At 42.1% G+C, this 22,524-nt stretch overlaps 1 protein-coding gene across 1 annotated transcript in view; it reads left to right on the top strand.

Moving 5' to 3' along the window:
- The window catches only part of GNA14 (G protein subunit alpha 14), a 198,029-nt gene that overhangs the window by 125,486 nt on the left and 50,019 nt on the right, over positions 1 to 22,524 (top strand). The window lies entirely within an intron of this gene.

Here is a 22,524-nt window from a genome sequence, read left to right as displayed (position 1 = left end):
AAATGACAGTGTTTATATGGGCCCTTGCAAAGAATTTCTGATGGAAGGTGGTGAAAAAGATTTGTTTCCATTACTCATAGCTTAAGTTGGCTGTGATGGGAGTTGTTTAAATTCTCAATTCTTAGATGGAAACTTAACGAAAGTAGGTGATGAAGGCTGTTGGAATGGGTAGTTTGGGGCCAGAATGAGTAGAGAGGTGATAGCGTCTCGACAGGGGCGACTGCGTGCTTGCTTTTATACACACCCTGTCCATTGCCTTCTGCCCTGGAATCCTGGTGTCCTGGCTTGTGTGGGATGTAAATATCTTTGTGTACTTACTCAGTCAAGTTAGGTATTTGTTATATTTCCACAGAACATTTTTAGAAATCAGTGCAAACACATAGCTCCTGTCCAGAGGAATGGGGAAACGGGGAGGGACATTAACATGACATATTTCCTAAAGTCAATTTTCATTTAGCAAGTTCCTCTATATTTCTGTGGCAAGTTCAGTTGAAGCTTTTGAAATCATGGTACAGAAATGGTTCACTCGGTATGAAAGCATTTATTGGGTGCCTCCTATCCAGGCTCCTTGCCTTTTACATCATTTGCTCTCCCTAAAACTCCTTGAGGATCAACCCATGAGGACTGGTATTCATCACACCCTGATGGAAACAGTTGGTTAACCCATGAAGACCGGCATTCAGAACAGGTCCTGTCATGTTTGTGCATTAAAAACGAATGGGGGGACTTTCCTGGTGGTGCAGAGGTTAAGAATACGCCTGCCAATGCAGGGGACACGGGTTTGAGCCCTGGTCTGGGAAGATCCCACATGCTGCGGAGCAGCTAAGCCCGTGCGCCACAACTACTGAGCCTGCGCTGTAGAGCCTGCGAGCCACAACTACTGAAGCTCACGTGCCTAGAGCCTGTGCTCCGCAACAAGAGAAGCCACCGCAATGAGAAGCCCGCGCACCGCAACGAAGAGTAGCCCCCGCTCGCCGCAACTAGAGAAAGCGTGCACACAGCAACAAGGATCCAACACAGCCAAAAATAAATAACTTAAAAAAAATTAATTAAAAAAAAATGGGGACTTCTGCTTCTAGAAAAATGTAGTAGACGTATTTTTCCCTATTCCTCCTGTTAAGTACCACTTAAAGCCCTGGATGTTATGTGTAAAATAAATATAAGAAGACTCTAAAAGGCAGTGAGAAGAAGGAAGGCTAGCAGAGACCTCAGGACCCAAGGAAGAACTAAGTGGAGAGTTTCCTGGGTTTCCATATTGCCTCATGTATTTCAGACTTGGGTCTGAAGATGGCAGTAACTTCACAATGCAACAGGCACAGATGAAAAAGCCCCCAACAAAGCTGCTCTCTCTAGCCAAAGACCAGGAAAAGTCCGCCTAACAAGACAGAAAACTTCAAAGCAATAGCCACTCTACTCCAGCCAAACACCATAAAAAACTCTGGTTCATCCCACTCATGCCAGCAAAAGGTCAGAGGGGAACTGAGACATCCACCCTCACCAGGCTGTAACAAAATGCCCCAACCCCTTGGCTGGGACAGTGTCAGAGAAAGCCAGGACTTACATCCCCACAGGGAGGTAACAAGGGGCCCTTCCTCTCCCACTGGGTTGATGTCATAACAGGCCAAGTGGAGATTCAGGACTTTTATCACTGCCCAGCTGTGTTTTCAGGGTAGCTGAGATTTGTTTTAATCAGGTGTGGCAAGACATGCAGATACAGATATGATTCATGAAGGGAGAAGTTTATAATGACAGTTCCCTAGAAACAGGAGGCACACCACACCAAGCAGGGCCACACAGGGAATCACCGGGGTGGGTCAGGAGGCAGAAGGAGCAGGAGAAAATTTAGTAAGAGTCTTTATTGTGGTTTCCATGCAAAGGAATGGAAGAGGCAGGGGAAGTAGGTTAAGGATTGGCTAGTTTGAATAATTTCTGCTGGGCTGTGTAGGGGTTGTTCTGAGTTGCCCGATACCTGGTCCTGGGGTATTTAGAACAGAGGAACAGAGTCCCAATGTATAAGAGCCAGTAGAGGAGGTGGTCGTAGGTTTGGGCTCTGGATTTGTTGGCTTGTATATGAAAGTTGCTCTCACAGGGGAGTGATTTATTTTCTCTAGGAATTGACTAGCTCTGTGGGGGCCGTTCCTCCCGGGTCAGCAAGGCCCTAAGATGTCAAAGTACCATAAAATGAAAGGCATGGTTAATACAAGGAGTAACAAGGCCACCCCTCCCAGCGGTGGTGTAGGTGGAGATCACATGGGGATCAGTAATGAGTCTCTCCTAGCTCTCCCAGCAGAGAAGTGTCAGTGGAGGTCGGGAGGGAGCTGGGACTCCCATCCTTACTCTGCATTATCAAGGAGCCCTGGCCACCTCCATTGCCAGAGCAGGGTGCACCCGTTAAAACAGAATTCAGAGTCTCATAATATAATATGCAAAATGTCCAGGTTAATTGAAAATCATTCATCATGCCAAGTGTCTGGAAGATCTCAAACTGAATGAAGAAGACAGTATATGTCAACACCAAGGTGCCTGAGATGTTAGTATCATGATGACAAGATTTTAAAGCAGCCAAGATCAAAATACATCAATGAGCAATTACAAACATGCTAGAAACAAAGATTCAACAACAAAAAAATAAAGGTATAAAGAAGAACCAAATGGAAATTTTAGAACTACAGAATACAGTAACCAAAACAAAATACTCAATGATCGGCTTAACAGCAGCATGGATGAGACAGGGGAAGATGCCATGAACTAGAATATAGAATAATAGAAATTACACAGTCTGAGCAACGAAGAGAAAGTAGACTTTAACATCATGTTAAAAGGATGAAAACACAACCTACAAACAGGGAGAGAATATTTTCGAACCATATATCCGACAAAAGACTGGAACTAGAATGTTTCAAAAATTCTCAAAACTCAGCACTAAAAAAAATAAGCAATCCAATTAGAAAGTAGACAAAAGACGTAAAGAGACATTTCACTGAAGAAGACATACAGATGACAGATAAGCCCATGAAATGATGTTCAACATCATTAGCCGTTAGGGAAGAGCAAATTAAAATCACAATGAGGGCTTCCCTGGTGGCTCAGTGGTTGAGAGTCCACCTGCCGATGCAGGGGACATGTGTTCATGCCCCGGTCCGGGAGGATCCCACATGCCGTGGAGCGGCTGGGCCCATGAGCCATGGCCACTGAGCCTGCGCGTCCGGAGCCTGTGCTCCGCAACGGGAGAGGCCACAGCAGTGAGAGGCCCGCGTACCGCAAAAAAGAAAAAAAAAAAAAATCACAATGAGATATCTCATCAGAATGGTTAAAATAAAGACTAGTGACAACACCAAATGCTGGGGAAAATGTGGAGAAACTGGATCACTCACACACTGCTCACGGGAAGGTAAAATGGTACAGCTACTCCGGAAAGCCGTTTGGCAGTGTCTTAAACAAATTCGTATGACCATACCACCCAGCAATTGCACTCCTGGACATTCATCCCAGAGAAATGAAAACTATGTTCACACAAAAGCTTTCATGGAAATGTTCATAGCCACTTTATTTGTACTAGCCCCAAACTGGAAACAACCCAGATACCTTTCTCAGGTGCATGGTTAAACTGTGGTGCATCTATACCATGGAAAACTACTCAGCAGTAAATAGGAAGGAGCTGTCGATATGCTGGGCGAATAAAGCCAACCCTAAAAGGTTACATGCTATGTGATTCTGCTTATATAGTGTTCTTGAAATGACATACTTACAGAAATGGAAAAAAGATTCTTCTCTATTTTTGTATCGAAGTATAGTTGATTTACAGGGTTGTACTAATTTCTGTTGTACAGCAAAGTGATTCAGTTATACACATGTATACATTCTTTTTTTTTTTATTCTTTTCCATTATGGTTTATCCCAGGAGATTGGATATAGTTCCCTGTGCTATACAGTAGGACCTTGTTGTTTATCCATTCTAAATGTAATAGTTTGCACCTGCTAACCTCAAATTCCCAGTCCATCACTCTCCCTCCCCCACCCCTTGGCAACCACAAGTCTGTTCTCTGTGTCTGTATGTTTCTGTTTTGTAGATAGGTTCATTTGTGCCATATTTTAGATTCCTCATATAAGTGATATCATATGGTATTTGTCTTTTTCTTTCTGACTTACTTAACTAGAGATTATCACGCTAAGTGTCATCCATATTGCGGCAAGTGGCATTATTTTGTTCTTTTTTATGGCTGAGTAGTATTCCATTGTATATATGTACCAGATCTTTATCATTCGTCTGTCAGTGGACATTTAGGTTGTTTCCATGTCTTGGCTATTGTGAATAATGCTGCTATGAACATAGGGGTGCATATGTTTTTTTGAATTCTAGTTTTGTCTGGGTATATGTCCAGGAGTGGGATGGCTAGATCATATGGCAATTCTATTTTTAGTTTTCTGAGGAACCTCTGTACGGTTTTCCATAGTGGCTGCACCAACTTACACTCCCACCAGCAGTGCAGGAGGGTTCCCTCTTCTCCACACCCTCTACGGCATTTGTTATTTGTAGACTTTTTAGTGTTGGCCATTCTGACTGGTGTGAGGTGGTACCTCATTGTAGTTTTGATTTGCATTTCTCTGATAATTAGTGATGTTGAGCATCTTTTCATGTGCCTACTGGCCATCTATATGTTTTCTTTGGAGAAATGTCTATTATGAAGACTCTTCTGCCCATTTTTCGATTGTGTTTTTTTGTTGTTGTTGAGTTGTATGAGCTGTTTGTATATTTTGGAGATTAAGCCCTTGTCAGTTGGATCATTTGCAAATATTTTCTCCCATTCTGTAGGTTGTCTTTTTATTATTTTATGGTTGCCTTTGCTGGGGCAGAAGCTTGTAAGTTTGATTAGGTCCCGTATGTTCATTTTTGTTTTTAAGAAGTGGAAAAAAGATTAATAGTCATCAGGATGGGATGGGGCCGGGATGAAAGTGGTTGTGGCTATAAAAGGACAACGTGAGGGATTTTTTTTTTTGGCCATGCCATGCGACTTGTGGGATCTCAGTTCCCAGACCAGGGATTGAACCCTTGCCATGGCAGTGAAAGCTCAGAATCCTAACCAGCAGGACACCATGGAACTCCCAACATGAGGGATCTTTGTGATGATGGAGATGTTCTATATCTTGACTGTATTAGTCTTGATATCCTAGTTGTTGGAGGAAACCGGGTAAAGGATACACAGGACCTCTCTGTATTATTTTTTTTTTACAACCACATGTGAATCTACAATTATATCAAAACAAAAAGTTTGAATTAAAAAATGGTTATATACCCTTCCTCTCAGTGTAGGTTCACTCCCCAAAATTCATCCTAAAGAAATAATCAGAGATTGGCACAAAGAGCATCGATCCTAAATATTTAACAGGAGAAAGATTAAATTATGGCATATCCATGGGTTAAATACTATGTATTCAACAAGAATCATATTCCAGAATGTTCATTTTATTTTCCTTATTCTTATTTTTTAAATGTACATATATGTTATTGTAGCCCTTTTTGTATGCATGTTTTGCTTTACAATAGACTAAAAACATTCAGAAATTTTCAGTCTACTTAATAACATAAGATGTACACAGTCTAAATGGAGAAAACACAATATTTAGTTCTCTGCAGTACAGTCATGAGTTTGTTTTTTAAAAAAGTAATATATAAATCATAAAATACTGAAGGAGATTTACCAAAATGTTAACAGTGGACTTCTCTGGTGATGGTGAAGTTTTTGTATTTCTTAATCATTCTTCTGATATTTTCCAGAATTTTACAGTGAGCTTTTATAATTATGAAAAATGGAATGAGCTTTTGAAATCAGGGAACAATACAAATGTTATTTAACAGAGCAGTGGTCTGACAGGGATGCTTAAAGGTGGCAGGGCTGAAAGGGCTTGGGGGGAACCACGTGACTAAATTACTTAGCCTTTCCTTAATACCATCTTATGTTTCCCATATGTTTGTGGAATTCCCCACATAGTAGCATTTTACTTATTATTCTTTCCAATCTAGAACATGCTTGACATTTGCTCCCCTCATTTCAGGCCAAGGTGCCAGAAAATTCTGCTCATGTAATTCCTCACAGCTGTGAGCGTTTCTCTACCAGTCTGTGGACTCTTCTATGTCTTATCCAGTGTCCTGGACACTTGTATGGCCAGGAAGCTTGATAGAATGGGGAGGAGGGTGGAGGCGAAGGAGTGAAAGGATGGGTCCACTCATGGCCTGTGGTCTGTCCTTCGTCATGTGATCCTAGGAGCTGTACCACACAAAGCCAGGAGGACCAGACAGGCCCGTCAGTGCCACTTACACTGGTCATTATGCTGTGGGAAAAGCTGAGCTCACGGGCACCTCAGTGTGGGGAGATCTCGGGGCTTTGAGACCAACATCAAGACTCAGTGAAACTATGGCATTCCCTCAGAGCCACGAACTAGTAATCAAAACCATTACTTTACAGACACAGAAAACACTGTTACCAAAGGGGAAAAGTGGGGGAGGGATAAATTAGGAGAATGGGATTAACAGATACACACTACTATATATAAAATAGATAACCAACAAGGATGAACTGTATAGCACAGGGAACTATATTCAATATCTTATAATAACCTATAATGGAAAAGAATCTGAAAAAGAATATATATATATATATAAATATATATATAAACTGAATCATTTTGCTGTACACCTGAAACTAACACAATATTGTTAATAAAAAAGACAGAGACACCATTTCACACCTACAAAAAAAAATCCCTAGAACAAAACCTATTATTTTACAGAGGGGTGACTGTGTTCTGTGTGCACTACATACCAGGCATCATGCTAAGTTCTTCCACGTTAAATCACATTCTCCCCAGTGATCCTAGGACGTGGGCCCTAGGAGCCATCCGTTCACTGACTATACTGTATACTGACTTCCAATGATGGGCCCAGCCCTATTCATGGTGTGTTGTTAGATTTGTGAATAAAATAGACCTAAATCCTTGCCCTGGTGCGGCTGGTCTTCATTAGGGCTGACTGACAGATGACAAACTGAGAAACAAAGAGGTTAAGTAATTTGCCAAGACACATCAATGGCAGTGTCTGGATTTGACCGAGAACAGCCCAGCTTCAGAGGCGTAGGCCTCGGTCACCATCATAGGAGCTTTCCAGGTCCAGCAATCCCAAGTTTCAGTGCTCGGATGGGGCGGTACTAGCTCCCATTATTATTTATGCTAATTAGTGTTGCCAAATGAGAATTACAGCTGGTAGTTTTTTGTATGCTTTATAGATCATAAATATATGCATATAAATATGTTGGAGTGTAAATACATTTATGTTTGATCAGTTTAATTCATCCAGTATTTATTTATTATTATATGTGTCAGGCACATGGTCCCTACTCTCAAGAAGTTCACAGTTGAGCGGAGAAGGCAAGTAAGTCAACAATTATTATACAGCTGTGAAATGTATAATAGCACTAAGTTCAAAGTGCTGAGGAGGCACAGCAAAGGCACACAGACTCAGCCCTGGGAGGCTGGCAGCTCAGGCATGTCGTGTATTCATTTTAAAGTTAAATAAATGGGCTTGGAGAGGCTAAGTGTCCTGCCCGTGGTTACATTGCTGGGAGCTGGAGGAGCTCTGATTTGAAACCAGGATTTCTGACTGTTGGTCTAGCATGGTCTTTGTCTCCGCAGAGGTGCAATTTCTGAGTGTCCACATCAGGCCCTAATCAGCTGTGGACAAATAAGGAGCCCAAGGGTACATCAGATCCAGTTCTTTCTTCCCTCAACGTCTTAGGTTCTAAGTCTAACCTGATCTTCTGGAAAGAGCTGGACTTTGAGACAAGGCCAGGATGCTTTATCATTCGTGCCAACCTCACTCAGTGGAGTCCTGGGTGGAGATCTCTTCTAAGGTTCATGGGAAAGAACGAATAGTCCATGAAAGGCATCTGCCATGGAGGGGAAAGTAAAAAGCAGAGGATACAAATTCCAAATTAGAGAATTGAGTGCCATTTCAAGAGGGCGGTTACTTCTGGAGAGAAAGAGAAGAATACAAAGCAGAGGGCTACCTAGGAAGCTGCAATGTGATATTAAGACCTAAAGCAAAAAACATAAAATGTTGTGATTTGACAAAGCAGGAGAGTGGATACAAAAACATTTGTTATATTATTCTTTTTTTTTAATTGGAGTAAAATTGCTTTACAATGTTGTGTTAGTTTCTGCAGTACAATGAAGTGAATCAGCTATACGTATACCTATATCCCCTCCCTCTTAGACCTCCCTCCTCCCCTTCCCCTCCTTTCTAGGTCATCACAGAGCACCGAGCTGAGCTCCCTGTGCTATATAGCAGGTTCCCACTAGCTAGCTATTTTACACATGGTAGTGTATTTATGTCAAACCTAATCTCCCTATTCGTCCCACCCTCTGCTTCCCGCCCTGTGTCCACATGTCCGTTCTCTATGTCTTCGTCTCTATTCCTGCCCTACAAATAGGTTCATCTGTACCATTTTTCTAGATTCCACATATATGCATTAATATATGATATTTGTTTTTCTCTTTCTGGCTTACTTCACTCTGTGTGACTGACTCTAGGTTCATCCACATCTCTACAAATGACCCAATTTCGTTCCTTTTTATGGCTGAGTAATATTCCATTGCATATATGTACCACATCTTCTTTATCCATTCATCTATCGCTGGACATTTAGGTTGTTTCCATGTCCTGGCTATTGTAAATAGTGCTGCAATGAACATTGGGGTACATGAGTCCTTTTGAATTATGGTTTTCTCAGGCTATATGCACAGTAGTGGGATTGCTAGGTCATAAGGTAGTTGTATTTTTAGTTTTTAAGGAACCTCCATACTGTTCTCCATAGTGGCTGTATCAATTTACATTCCCACCAACAGTGCAAAAAGTTTCCCTTTTCTCCACACCCTTTCCAGCATTTATTGTTTGTAGATTTTTTGGTGATGGCTATTCTGACTGGTGTGAGGTGATACCTCATTGTAGTTTTGATTTGCATTTCTCTAATAATTAGTGATGTTCAGCATCTTTTCATGTGCCTCTTGGCCACTGGTATGTCGTCTTCAGTGAAATGTTTATTTATGTCTTCCACCCATTTTTTAATTGGGTTGTTTGTTTTTTCAATATTGAGCTCCATGTATATTTTGGAGATTAATCCTTTGTCCATTGCTTCATTTCCAAATATTTTCTCCCATTCTGAGGGTTGTCTTTTCCTCTTGTTTATGGTTTCCTATGCTGTGCAATAGCTTTTAAGTTTCATTAGGTCCCATTTGTTTATTTTTGTTTTTATTTTCATTACTCTAGGAGGTGGATCAAAAAGGATCTTGCTGTGGTTTATGTCAAAGAGTGTTTTTCCTGTGTTTTCCTCTAAGAGTTTTATAGTGTCCAGTCTTACATTTAGGTCTTTAATCCATTTTGAGTTTATTTTTGTGTATGGTGTTAGGTAGTGTTCTAATTTCATTCTTTTACCTGTAGCTGTCCAGTTTTCCCAGCACTTATTGAAGAGGCTGTCTTTTCTCCATTGTATATTCTTGCCTTCTTTATCAAAGATAAGGTGACCATATGTGCATGGGTTTATCTCTGGGTTTTCTATCCTGTACCATTGATCTATATTTCTGTTTTTGTGTCAGTACCATGTTGTTTTGATTACTGTAGCTTTGTAGTATAGTTTGAAGTCAGGTAGCCTGATTCCTCCAGCTCCGTTTTTCTTTCTCAAGATTGCTTTGGCTATTCGGGATCTTTTGTGCTTCCATATGAATTGTAAAAATTTTTTGTTCTAATTCTGTGAAGAATGCCATTGGTAGTTTGATAGGCATTGCATTGAATCTGTAGATAGCTTGGTTAGTGTAGTCATTTTCACAATATTGATTCTTCCAATCCAAAAACATGGTGTATTTCTCCATCTGTTTATGTCATCTTTGATTTCTTTCATCAGTGTTTTCTAGTTTTCTACGTACAAGTCTTTTGCCTCCTTAGGTAGGTTTATTCCTAGGTATTTTATTCTTTTGCGACGGTAAATGGGATTGTTTCCTTGATTTCTCTTTCTGATTTTTCATTGTTAGTGTATAGGAATGCCAGAGATTTTGTATCCTGCAACTTTACCAAATTCATTAGTTGATTAGTTCTAGTAGTTTTCTGGTGGCATCTTTAAGATTTTCTATGGATACTATCATGTCATCTGCAAACAGTGACAGTTGTACTTCTTCTTTTCCAATTTGTATTCCTTTTATTTCTTTTTCTTCTCTGATTGCCATGGCTAGGACTTCCAAAACTATGTTGAATAAGAGTGGCGAGAGTGGACATCCTTGTCTTGTTCCTGATCTTAGTGGAAATGCTTTCAGTTTTTCACCATTGAGAATGATGTTTGCTGTGGGTTTGTCCTATATGACCTTTATTATGTTGAGGTAGGTTGCCTCTATGCCCATTTTCTGGAGAGTTTTTACCATAAATAGGTGTTGAATTTTGTCAAAAGCTTTTTCTGCATCTATTGAGATGATCATATGGTTTTTATTCCTTAATTTGTTAATATGGTGTGTCACATTGATTCATTTGTGTATATTGAAGAATCCTTGCTTTCCTGGGATAAATGCCACTTGATCATGCTGTATGATCCTTTTAATGTGCTCTTGGATTCTGTTTGCTAGTATTTTGTTGAGGATATTTGCATCTATGTTCATCAGTGATATTGGTCTGTAATTTTCTCTTTTTGTGATATCTTTGTCTGGTTTTGGCATCAGGGTGACAGTGTCTTCGTAGAACGAATTGGGGAGTGTTTTTCCCTCTGCAATTTTTTGGAAGAGCTTGAGAAGGATGGGTGTTAGCTCTTCTCTAAATGTTTGATAGAATTCACCTGTGAAGCCATCTGGTCCTGGACTTTTGTTTGTTGGAAGATTTTTAATTACAGTTTCAATTTCATTACTTTTGATAGGTCTGTTTATATTTTCTAATTCTTCCTGGTTCTGTCTTAGAAGGTTGTACCTTTTTAAGAATTTGTCCATTTCTTTGTGGTTGTCCATTTTATTGGTATATAGTTGTTTGTAGTAGTCTCTTATAATCCTTTGTATTTCTGCAGTGTCAATTGTGTTTTCTCCTTTTTCATTTCTAATTTTACTGATTTGCATCTTATTTCTTTTTTTCTTGATGAGTCTGGCTAAAGGTTTATCAATTTTGTTTATCTCCTCAAAGAACCAACTTTTAGTTTTATTGATCTTTGCTGTTGTTTTCTTCATTTCTATTTCATTTATTTCTGCTCTGATCTTTATGATTTGTTTCCTTCTACTGACTTTGGGTTTTCTTTGTTCTTCTTTCTCTAGTTGCTTTAGGTGTAAGGTTAGATTGTTTATTTGAGATTTTGCTTGTCTCTTGAGGTGAGGTTAAATTGCTATAAACTTCCCTCTTAGAACTGCTTTTGCTGCATACCATAGGTTTTGGATCATCGTGTTTTCATTGTCATTTGTTTCTATGTATTTTTTAATTTCTTCTTTGATTTCTTCAGCGATCTCTTGGTTACTTAGTAGTGCCCTGTTTAGCCTCCTTGCATTTGTGTTTTTTACAGTTTTTTTCCTGTAATTGATTTCCAATCTCATAGCGTTGTGGTCAGAAAAGATGCTTGATACGATTTCAGTTTTCTTAAATTTTCTGAGGGTTGATTTGTGGCCCAAGATGTGATCTCTCCTGGATAATGTTCCATGTGAGCTTGAGAAGAAAGGATATTCTGCCACTTTTGGGTGGAATGTCCTATAAATATCAGTTAAATCTATCTGGTCTATTGTGTCATTTAAAGGTTGTGTTTCCTTATTTATTTTCTGTTTGGATGATCTGTCCATTGGTGTAAGTGGGGTGTTAAAGTCCCCTATTATTATTGTGTTATTGTCGGTTTCCCCTTTTATGGTTGTTAGCATTTACCTTATGTATTGAGGTGCTCCTATGTGGGGTGCATAAGTATTTATAATTGTTATATATTCTTCTTGAGTTGATCCCTTGATCATTATGTAACGTCCTTGTAGTTATCTATTGTAACAGTCTTTATTTTAAAGTCTATTTTATCTGTTATGAGTATTGGTACTCCAGCTTTCTTTTGATTTCCATTTGCATGGAATACCTTTTTCCATCCCTTCACTTTCAGTCTGCATGTATCCCTAGGTCTGAAGTGGGTCTCATGTAGACAGCATATATATGGGTCTTGTTATTGTATCCATCCAGCCAGTCTGTTTCTTTTGGTTGGAGCATTTAATCCATTTACATTCAAGGTTATTATCGATGAGTATGCTCCTATTACCATTTTCTTAATTGTTTTGAGTTTGTTTTTGTGGGTCTTTTTCTTCTCTCTGCTTCCTGTCTAGAGAATTTCCTTTAGCATTTGTTGTAAAGCTGGTTTGGTGGTGCTGAATTCCCTTAGCTTTTGCTTGTCTGAAAAGCTTTTGATTTCTCTGTTGAATCTGAATGAGATCCTTGCTGGGTAGAGTAATCTTGGTTGTAGGTTTTTCTCTTTCATCACTTTAAGTATATCTTGCCACTCCCTTCTGGCCTGCACGGTTTCTGCTGAAAAATCAGCTGTTAACCTTATGGGGATTCCTTTGTATGTTATTTGTTGCTTTTCCCTTGCTGCTTTTAATATTTTTTCTTTGAATTTAATTTTTCTTAGTTTGATTAATATGTGTCTTGGTGTATTTCTCCTAGGGTTTGTTCTATATGGGACTCTCTGCGCTTCCTGGATTTGGGTGACTATTTGCTTTCCCATGTTAGGGAAGTTTTCCACTGTAATCTCTTCAAATATTTTCTCAGACCCTTTCTTTTTCTCTTATTCTTCTGGGGCCCCTATAATTCGAATGTTGGTGTGTTTAGTGTTATACCAGAGGTCTCTGAGATTGTCTTTAATTCTTTTCATTCTTTTTTCTTTACTCTGCTCCTCAGCAGTTATTTCCACCATTCTGTCTTCCAGTCCACTTACTCATTCTTCTGCCTCAGTTATTCTGTTATTGATTCCTTCTACTGTATTTTTTCATTTCAGTTATTGTGTTGTTCATCTCTGTTTGCTCGTTAGTTCTTCTAGATCTTTGTTAAACATTTCTTGTATTTTCTCAATCCGTGCCTTCATTCAATTTCTGAGGTTCTGGATCATGTTTACTATCATTACTCTGAATTCTTTTTCAGGGAGGTTGCCTGTTTCCTCTTCATTTACTTGGTTTTGTAGGTTTTCACCTTGCTCCTTCATCTGTGACATATTTTTTTGTCATCTCTTTTTTTTTTTTCTTTGATGGGTGGGATTGTGTTCCTGTTTTACTGGTTTTTTTGCCTGAGGCTTCCAGTGCTAGAGTTTGTAGGCTCTTGGGTAGAGCTGGGTCTTGGTGCTGAGATGAGGACCTCCGGGAGACCTCACTCCATGACTATTCCCTGGGGTCTGAGGTTCTCTGTTAGTCCAGTGGTTTGGACTCAAAGCTCCCACTGCAGGAGCTCTGGCTCGACCCCCGGCTCGTGAATCGAGATCCTGCAAGCTGCATGGGGGGGCAAAAAGGAAAAGAAAAAAAAAAGCAGCAGAACAATAACAAAGAGTAAAAAATAAAATTAGATTAGAAAACTAGCAGATATGTTAGAAAGAATAAAAAATCGAAATAGAGATGAAACAGTGACTGGAAGGTGAGACAGAACCATAATGGTAAAAAAGAGGAGAAAAAGAAAAAAAAAGCCAGGAAAGACCTTGGCTGTGGGTAGCAGGACTTAGGCAGGGGCCAGTTTAGGTGGTAGGCGGAGCCTATGCTTAGGACACACAGGGCAGGAAAAGGCCCGGGGGTGGGGGTGGGGCTTAGGCTCAAGGCATCAGGAGGGGCCACAGCAGGAGAGGCCCAGGAGGGCGGAGGACAAGGTTCAGGACCCCAGCAGGCTCACTGGACCCGAGTGGGTGGGGAAAACGCTAGGCCTGTTCCCCTCTGATCCTCTGATCCTGGACGGCCCCTCCCTGTTGACCTCTCTTCTTCTTCTCCCCCTTCCCTCCCTCCTATGCCTGTGGGACCCACCTGGCCAGAGGGGACTCCGGAAGGCATGGGACCCGGCCTGGCAGCCTAGCAGGCTTCCTGGGCTGAGTGGGTGGGGGAAACGCCCTCTGTGCCTCCCCTGATCCTCCAGTCCCACAGGGCTCCCCCCCACCTACACCCCTAGGACCCACGTGGCCTGGAGGGGGCCTTGGAGGGTACAGTACCGGGCCTGGGAGCCCAGCAGCCTTCCTGGGGCCGAGTGGGTGGGAGAAACGCCTGCTGCACTTTCTGTGATCCTCCAGTCCTGGTGGCCCACCCCCCCACCATCTGCCTCTCCTCCTCTTCCCCCCTCTTCCCTCGCTCCCAGCCCCTAGGACCCACAGGCCAGAGGGTGCCCCAGAGAATGGAAGACCAGGCCCGGGGGCCCAGCAGGCTTCCCAGGGCCCAAGTTGGAGGGGGAAACACCCGCCGCGCCTCCCCTGATCCTCTGGTCCCAGAGGGTCCCTCCCACCTGGCTCTCTTCTTCTCCCCGCCCCCCCCCACCTCCCTCCTATGCCCCTAGGACCAGTAAAGCCTGGAAGGAGCCTTGGACGGCAGAGGACCTGGCCGGGGAGCCCTGCAAGCTTCCTGGGGCCAATTGGGCAGGGGAGATGCTAGGCGTGCTCCCCCTGATCCTCTGAGTCCCCGAGGGTTCTTCCAAGCATGGGAACCCCTCCCCACTCCCAGCCACCCCGTAGGTGCACCGGTCCTGTCTGGCCTCCACTTCTCCTCCCCCTCCACTCCGCCTCGTCCTACCGAGTCGCTCAGGGGTTCCTCCCGTCTCCTTGGGCGTCAAGGTCCCCCACCAGCGTCCGGCAGGCACCCTAGTTGTGGGGAAATGTGAACTCAGCCTATATGTTTCTCTGTATCTTTCTGTTTGCTTGAAATATTCCATTAAAAACACAAAGCATCATGAGTGTGGCATAAACTGTGAATGAATCCCAACTCACAGTAAGCACTTTACTGATTTTCAATAACCTTGACCTTTCCTGAACAGATTGATTGTTTCTGTAAGGTCTGGTTCAAATGTCACTTCATCCATGCAAACAGCTCTGATTCCCTATTGTGGCAGAAAGAATGTCCCCATGAATTCCTGCCATACAAATTAGTACCTCTTTTTTTTGGCAGATCCAGGTGACGTCTCTGCTACTGCACTGTCTGCTCTGTGCTCCCCACAGCCCACAGTCCTGGGCATTGCTCAGAGAGCTCTCTGTCGGTTTGCTAAATGGAAAAGCAAGCCTCTGATGCCAGAGGTGGAAGCCAGTTGTTCAGTAGTTTTAGCTCCGAAAGCTTCAAAGTTTTACTTCCTTGAGTGGGTACTATGGATGAATGTTGGCAATATCAAATGTGAAATCATGGAAGGAAAATGGACCAAGCACACCCTCCCAGCACCAGCAGCGAGGGCAAAGGAACTGACGTGGTTGGTGCCCTCTCCGATGGGAGACCCCTTACCCTTCTCTCACAGCCATTCCTATTCCTGGGCCACAGGGGCTGCTTAGGAACATCTCAGGAGTTTAGACTGTCCTTAAACGTTTATGGATCTGAGCTCTGAATAAGCAGGGCATTGTAGGGTAAAGCTCTTCTTGAAGGGACTTAGTAACAAGTAGTTAAAGAACTTTATGTTATGTCCTGTGAGAACTTAACTCTTGTACCTGTGGCTTTAGATGAATCAATCAAGGGGAAAGTAACCCAGCCAGTGTTCATACTTTGACCATGCAGGCAGATTACATAAAAGTTTCCTAAAAGTCAACTGTTTTAAAAACAGTATTTTTCCACTATCATGATTTGAAATGTCATTGTTTACCAAAGGAAGGAAAAACAGTAAATTCCTTCCTTATTTACTCACCTTCATAGGGAACAGTAATATTCCAAGAGCAGTGTAGATGTGCTACCCCTCCACCCCAGAGCACTTCCTAATGCAGAAGGTGTCGCAGACATCACTCCTGGTTGCCTTGGGTCCAGTCATGTAGAGCAAGTCCAGGGTCTCCTTGGTATCATGCACCTTCTCCATTCCTTTCATGAAACGTTACCCTCTCTGGGAAGAAAGCCCACTAATTAAGGATATGGTTTTTAATTGTTTAATAGAGCAAGTAGCCTTTTGTGTTTGGCTAAGTCATCTCAGAACAACTTGTTTTTAAAGAAATAGAGCATTAAATACAGTTGAAGTCCCTTGTGTATACTTTCTCCTTCTCATTTGCTTCCTTTTTTGTTTGTTTGTTTTTTGTTCTTTGTTTTTGCTGTACGTGGGCCTCTCACTGTTGTGGCTTCTCCCGTTGCGGAGCACAGGCTCCGGACACGCAGGCCCAGCGGCCATGGCTCACGGGCCCAGCTGCTCCGCGGCATGTGGGATTTTCCTGGACCGGGGCACGAACACATGTCCCCTGCATCAGCAGGCAGACTCTCAACCACTGCGCCACCAGGGAAGCCCTCATTTGCTTCCTTTTTCCAGACTATGACCTGAAGTGGATTTCTCAGAGTCCCTAAAGGTGTAGAGCATCCTGTTTTCTTATTTATTATGAAATATTCTAAGCATGTAGCAATCTGTAGAGAATAAAATAAATATCTTTGTGCCCACTTTGTCAAAACCTGTTGGCCACATTTGCTACATAGTTGGGGAAAGTAATATTAGCTGCTGTAACAAGCAGTCCCAAAATCTCAGTGGCTCAACACAATAGAAGTTTATATCTTGTTCATACAATATTCCTGTACTTTATCAGGCAGCTTTCCAGCAAGCAGCGACTCAAGGATCCAGGGTACATTCTTATCATGCTTCTGCCATCTTCAACATGGTACCTCCAAGTCACTGTGGCACAGAGGGCTAGCAAATTAAGAAGTTTCCTTGCAACAACTCTGTACTATGGCAGGTGAGAAGAATTTGTTCTTGGCTAGTTAACTACTACTGCCACATTTCAGTATTTTTCGGGGGCGAGTTTTTTCACTCATCTAAGGCAGCTTACTTGCTGTGTAGCAATCTGAGAGCTCACAAAGTTCTTCCTTTGATCTAAACTAAGTCTCTGCTGAGTCTGAAACCCATTTCTTTGTACGTGAACTTCATTATTCTGTGTGTGAACTGTTATTCTGGTTTTGTTCATTCAAAAGGCAAGGATGAGCCGGCTGCTGTGCTGAGCTCTGGGGTCACCCAGAGGTGAAGAAGATGTTTCCTGCTCTCCAAGAAACTTTCTCCATTTACTAGAGATGGCAATGCCAGTTTTCAGTATCTTTTCTGTGATATTTTAAAGTACCAAAAACAGACGTTTTGTTGGTATAATTTAGCCATTTCAGTATGTTAGAAAATCTAAAATCTGAATCATTTCCCCAGGAAGCTGGATGCTACGTGACGGAACAGATTCTTTAATTTCTAAAGCGTTCTGACCACATCCCTCCCCTGGTTCAGCCCTTCTAAGCTACACTGCTGTTTGAATTCCCATTTCCCAAATTACTTCTGAGGTGGGGAGCATCTCTTTTCTTGGTCATGTGCAGTTTTACTAAACCAGTTTAATTCTCAAAGACTCAAGCTAGAGGGCCCCACTCTGACCTGCTCCTGCAAGAATTTTAAGGGATTGAAAGAACATGCCCCCCCTGGAGCCTGTACTCTGCTCCTAGATCTCTCTGGGTACCCAGTTCCCTAGAGTCCCCTGCCTGGCTGCGCTGAGTGGCTTCCAGGGCCCATGTGGGTCTCTTCTCGAGGTGCCTCTAGTGAACAAGGGAAGCCACACAGTCCTAGGCCACAGGGGTTGTACAGGGACCTGAGAGAGCATGTCACGTCCCCTTTAATTGTGTACCCCAGATGCTCTGCTTATCTCAGCCTGGTCCTGACCTCGGGAGGATGCTAGGGAAAGAACGAGGACGAGTGCTGGGTGTCAGAAAAAGAGGTGGGCCAAAAGGAAAATAAATTCCCATGCTCAATTCTCAGCCCTTCCACTGTAGCCAGACCATTCACTACCCCCAAGGCCAGATTCCTCCACTCTGTCCCCTCTTTTACTGAAGAATCAGAGCCACAGCTAGGATCTGAGCCACAGCCCCAGAATTTAGGTTATGCAAAATACATACGTTAAGTATGACTGTTGTCATTTTGCTTTAATACTTCAAGAGCTATCATCCACCTAAGCCTTTTCAAATTCTGGTTCTAGTGACCAAAGTTTTCATAATGAGAGCATCATATTTCTGCTTATCTTCATAAAAACCAAACCTGACTCTAGGTATGGGTGATTATGAGGTGAGCAGATTGGCTTGCAGAGCTACACTGAAGAAGAGGATTTATAGCAGTACTTCATCTTCCAGGTCAGACCCTTTTCTCATTTCTTTTTTTTATAATTATAATATGACTTTCCATCGCCCATAAGCAATGCAGGTGAGTTGTCGCTCCCTTGCCTCTGGGCTTTCATCAACACAAACAGCTCTCAGGCAAATGGCACTCCTACCTTTTTGGAGTACAGAAGCACTTCTCAAACTTAGGTGTGCTTCAGAATCACCTGGAGCACTTATTGTTACTATTGTTATTATAACATAGATTGCTGGATCCTACCTTCAGAGGTTCTGATTCTGGAGATTGGGGTGGGGCAGGAGAATTTGATTTTCTTACAAGTTCCCGGGTGATGCAGAGGCTGTTGGTATGATGCACACCTTGAGAACTACTGGCGTACTTCAGAGATACTGCAGTTTGGTTCCAAACCACTGCAATACAGCGAATATCACAATAAAGCGAGTCACACAAATTTGGGGGTTTCCCAGTGCATATAAAAGTTATGTTTGCACTATACTCTTCAGTGTGCAATAGCATTATGTCTAAACAAATGTACATACCTTAATTTAAAAACACCTTATTTCCAAAAAAATGCTAACCGTCATCTGATCTTCCAGCCAGTCATCTTTTTGCTGGTGGAGGGTGTTGCCTTGATGTTGATGGCTGATGACTGATCAGAGTGGTGGCTGCTGAAAGCTGAGGTGGCTGTGGCAGTTTCTTAAAAGAAGACGACAGTGAAGTTTGCCATGTTGACTGACTGCTCCTTTCATAAACGAACAGCATGCAATGCTGTTTGGTAGCATTTTACCCACAGTAGAACTCCTTTCAAAATTGGGAGCCAGTTCTCTCAAACCCTGCCACTGCTGTATCACCTAAGTTTATGTGATCTTCTAAATGCTTTGTTGTCATTTCAACAATCTTCACAGCATCTTTACCAGAAGAAAATTCCATCTCAGGAAACCTTTCTTTGGGGACTTCCCTGGTGGTACAGTGGTTAAGACTTCACCTTCTAGTGCGGGAGGTGCGGGTTCGATCCCTGTTCAGGGAGCTAAGATCCCACATGCCTCCCAGCCAAAAAAAACCCCAAAACGATAAAACAGAAGCAATATTGTAACAAATTCAATAAAGACTTTAAAAAAAAAGAAAGAAACCACTTTCTTTCTTCATCCATAAGAAACAGCTCATCTGTTCAAGTTTTATTATGAGATTGCAGCAATTCGGTCACATCTTCAAGCTCCACTTCTAATTCTCACTCCCTTGCTCTTTCTACCATATCTGCAGTTCCTACCTCTGTTGAAGTCTTGAACCCCTAAAAGTTATTCATAGGGGTTGGAATCAACTTCTTCCAAACTCCTGTTCATGTTGGTATTTTGACCTGTTTCACGAATCACAAATGTTCTTAATGGCACCTAGAATGGTGAATCCTTTCCAGAAAGTTTTCAATTGACTTTGCGCAGATCCATCAGAGGAATCACTACGGCATCTATAGCCTTACAGAATGTATTCCTTAAATAAGAAGACTTGAATGTTGAAATGATTCCTTGATCCATGGGCTGCAGTATGAATGTTGTGTTAGCAGGCATGAAAGCAACATGCGTCTCATTGTACATCTCCATCAGAGCTCTTGGGGACCAGGTACGTCGTCAATGGGCAGTAATATTTTGAAAGGAGTCTCTTTTCCTGAACAGTAGGTCTACACAGCGAGCTTGAAATATTCAGTAAACCATGCCATCCAGAGATGTGCTCTCATCCAGGCTTTGTTCTGTTGATAGAGCACAGGCAGAGTAGACTGAGCATAATTCGTAAGGGCCCCAGGATTTTCAAAATGGTAAATGAACATTGGCTTCAGCTTAAAGTCACCAGATGTATTAGCCCCTAACAAGAGAGTCAGCCTGTCCTTTAAAGCAGAGGTCACCAACCCCCGGGCCATGGACTGGTACTGGTCCGTGGCCTGTTAGGAACCAGGCTGCACAGCAGGAGGAGAGAGGTGGGTGAGCCAGCGAAGCTTCACCTGTATTTACAGTCGCTCCCCATCACTCGCATTACCGCCTGAGCTCCGCCTCCTGTCAGATCAGCAGCGGCCTTAGATTCTCATAGGAGCGTGAACCCTACTGTGAACTGCACACGGGAGGGATCTAGCTTGCATGCTCCTTATTAGAATCTAACGCCTGATGATCTGAGGTGGAGCTGAGGTGGTGATGCTAGCCTTGGGGAGTGGCTGCAAATGCAGATTATCATTAGCAGAGAGGTTTGACTGCACAGAGACCATGATAAATCAATTGCTTGCAGACTCATATCAAAACCCTATCAGTGAGTGGCAACTGAAGACAGGCTCAGGGATCCCACTGATTATGCATTATGGTGAGTTGTATAATTATTTCATTATATATTACAATGTAATAATAATAGAAATAAAGTGCACAAGAAATGTAATGCGCTTGAAGCATCCTGAAACCTTCCCCTCCCGCTCCCCGGTCCATGGAAAAATTGTCTTCCATGACTGGTCCCTGGTGCCAAAAAGGTTGGGGACCGCTGCTTTAAAGCTTTGAAGCTTTGACTTCTCCTCTCTAGCTAAAAATTCCTAGATAGCATCTTCTTCCAATAGAAGTCTGTTTTGTCAACACTGAAAATCTGTTGTTTAGTGTAGCCACCTTCATTAATTATTTTAACTAGATCTTCTGGACAACTTTCTGTAGCTTCTATATCAGCACATGCTGCTTCACCTTGTACTTTTATGTTATGGAGGTGGCTTCTTTCCTTAAACCTCATGAACCGACCTCTGCTAGCTTCAAACTCTTCTTCTGTAGCTTCCTCATCTCTCTCAGACTTCATAGAATTGAAGAGACTTAGGGATGGCCTCCTCTGGATTAGGCTTTGATTTAAGGGAATGTTGTGGTTGGTTTGCTCTTCTATCCAGACCACTCAAACTTTCTCCATATTTGCAATATGGCTGTTTTGCTTTCTTATCCATCATGTGTTCACTGGATAACACTTTTAATTTCCTTCAAGTACTTTTTCTTTCATTCACAATTTGGCTAAGTGTTTGGCGCAAGAGACCTAGCTCTTGGCCTGTCTCAATTTTTTTTTAATTTTTTTTATTTTTTCGCGGTACGCAGGCCTCTCACTGTTGTGGCCTGTCCTATTGCGGAGCACAGGCTCCAGACGCGCAGGCTCAGCGGCCATGACTCAACGGGCCCAGCCACTTGGCGGCATGTGGGATCTTCCCGGACCGGGGCACGAACCCGTGTCCCCTGCATCGGCAGGCGGACTCTCAACCACTGCGCCCCCAGGGAAGCCCCTGTCTCAGTTTTTGACCCGCCTTCCTCACTAAGCTTACTCATTTCTAGCATTTGATTTAAAGTGAGAGACGTGTGACTCTTCCTTTCACTTGGACACTTAGAAGCCATTGTAGGGTGATTAACTGGCCTAATTTCAATATTGTTATACCTCAGGGAATAGAAAGGCCTGAGGAGAGGGAGAGAGATGGTGGAATGGCCGGTCAGTGGAGCAGTCAGAACACACACAACACGTGTCAATTAAGTTTGCTGTGTAATATGGGTGCAGTCCGTGGCACCCCGAAACAATTACAATAGTAACATCAAGTTGGATCAGTGATCACAGATCAATATAACAAATATAATGATAATGAAAAAGTTTGAAATATTGTGAGAATTACTGAAATGTGACACAGAGACACAAAGTAAGCAAATGCTATTGGAAAAATGGCATCCGTGGACTTGCTTGACGCAGGATTGCCACATACCTTCAATTTATAAAAAATGCAATATCTTTGAAACATAGTAAAGCAAAACATAATAAAAAGAGGTATGCCTGTACTGGAGTAGAGGAGTCATTCTGACCCATGCCTTAATTAATTAAAACTAAATTGTCCATTTTATTAAAATTTTTTTTCTTTTATTGAAGTATCGTTGCTGTACAATATTATAGAAGTTACACATGTACAATATAGTGATTCATAATTTTTAAAGGTTATGCTCCATTTATAGTTATTATAAAATATTGGCTAAATTCCCTGTGTTGTACAATATATCTTTGTAGCTTATTTTATCACTAATAGTTTGTCCCTCTTAATTCCTTACCCCTATATTGCCCCTTTTCCCTTCCCTCTCCCCACTGGTAACCACTAGTTTGTTCTCTATATCTGTGAGTCTGCTTCTTTTTTGTTATATTCACTAGTTTGTTGTATTTTTTAAGATTCCACATATAAGTGATATCATACAGTATTTGTCTTCCTT

The sequence above is a fragment of the Delphinapterus leucas genome, chromosome 6, assembly GCF_059928025.1.
Source record: "Delphinapterus leucas isolate spDelLeu-1000000601 "Yukka" chromosome 6, BTC_Dleu_Yukka2, whole genome shotgun sequence".
Classification (NCBI taxonomy): Eukaryota; Metazoa; Chordata; class Mammalia; order Artiodactyla; family Monodontidae; genus Delphinapterus; species Delphinapterus leucas.
Note: the sequence above shows the minus strand (reverse complement) of the source record. Positions and strands in the feature narration are given on the sequence as shown.